Source organism: Pundamilia nyererei, unplaced genomic scaffold, assembly GCF_000239375.1.
Source record: "Pundamilia nyererei isolate P.nyererei 1_Seehausen unplaced genomic scaffold, PunNye1.0 scaffold01904, whole genome shotgun sequence".
Lineage (NCBI taxonomy): Eukaryota > Metazoa > Chordata > Actinopteri > Cichliformes > Cichlidae > Pundamilia > Pundamilia nyererei.
The window spans coordinates 6,584-7,849 of record NW_005189305.1 but is presented as its reverse complement, the minus strand read 5'-3'; the positions used below and the strand labels follow the sequence as shown (position 1 = coordinate 7,849).

Sequence of the window (1,266 nt, the reverse complement as noted above, 5' to 3'; positions counted from 1 at the left end):
AATCCAGTCCCCAAGGTGACTTTTCAAGTCTGCCAGGTCTTCTGGGGTGCTGCAGCTGGAAACCTTGAAAATTAGGCACCTCCATAAATACATACGTTTAAAGCATTCACTAAGTGTACTTACATTTTGAGACGTTCCACTGATGAGTTAAGCTTTGCATTGTGTTTCACTGAATTTAATTACACCACAGCATGCACACAGCTTTACCTTTTCTATGTTCTGTTTGATGTCTTCGTCCATGAAGACCTCTACATCGAAGTCATCAAGAGATGTCTTCTGGCCACACATCATACAGAACAGGTGTCTGTTGATACACCGTGGCCCTGGCCCATTGTGTGCTATCGACCAGGCAATCAGTTTACCAGCCGTATAAAACTTGTTGCTTGACAGCAACTGCTGGCTATAGCTGAACAACAGACTGCCAGGCTTCCCCTCAAAAATCCCTAGGGAATTCTGAGTTTCGACCATAAGTAAGCTGCAGGAAAAGATAGTAAAAAAAAAAAAATCGTTTCAAATTGTGATTTCATCTTTGCAACAACAAAACACACATTCACGCATTCTATTATTGTGTGGGAGAGATGGGAATGGGTTACCGAAAAAATTCCCGCCTTAATTATGTTTCCAGGTGATAGTTTGATTCATAGATTCAGCACACAACCATAAGTCTAGGCCTTTTAGTCCAGATTCTCTTCACTTATGTTTGTAAAATGATCAGGGAAGCTACTGCAATTTTGCCTGACCCAACCCCCGGGCCACGAAACACCCAAAAAGTTGGGGAGCGCTGGTCTAGAGAACACTGGTTAGCTAATGCTGTCGTCAAGTAGCCTATCGCTAGCAAACAAACAGCAAGCCAAGTGAGGAACATATGTATAATGCTTACCATTTATTAAAGGAAAGTATCCTAAATTGACTTCAAATTCGGCGGACAGGCGAATTGACTTCAAATTTGGCGGACAGGCGGCGGTTTTTCGCTTCTTCACTTGGATTTCGAAATAATCGAAGGCGGGTATTTCGAAGTCGCAAAGGAATGACGTCACAAGAAGGTGATTGGTCACTTGCAATGTTGAACCTGGAACAACATTAATTATGATGATGTGGGAACAATGCTGACACGAGGAAATCAGATCGTCCTACTGGCACTGTGACCGGGTTAGCGTCATTAGCTCCTCAATCATATCAGGGAGCGATCTCACATTTAAAGTGATTACAGGAAGGAGAGATGGTGTGTGTGGTGTCCTCGGGAGACATCACCCCCGTTTCTTCCCT

General features: G+C 43.4%; 1 long non-coding RNA gene across 1 annotated transcript; it reads right to left on the bottom strand.

Moving 5' to 3' along the window:
- Window positions 1-609, bottom strand: LOC102213473 (uncharacterized). The gene is made up of 3 exons (XR_312563.1): window positions 594-609; window positions 208-475; window positions 1-55 (listed from the first exon to the last, which is right to left on the bottom strand). It is a non-coding gene; the product is annotated as an uncharacterized LOC102213473 (long non-coding RNA).
- Window positions 610-1,266: the final 657 nt, after the last annotated feature.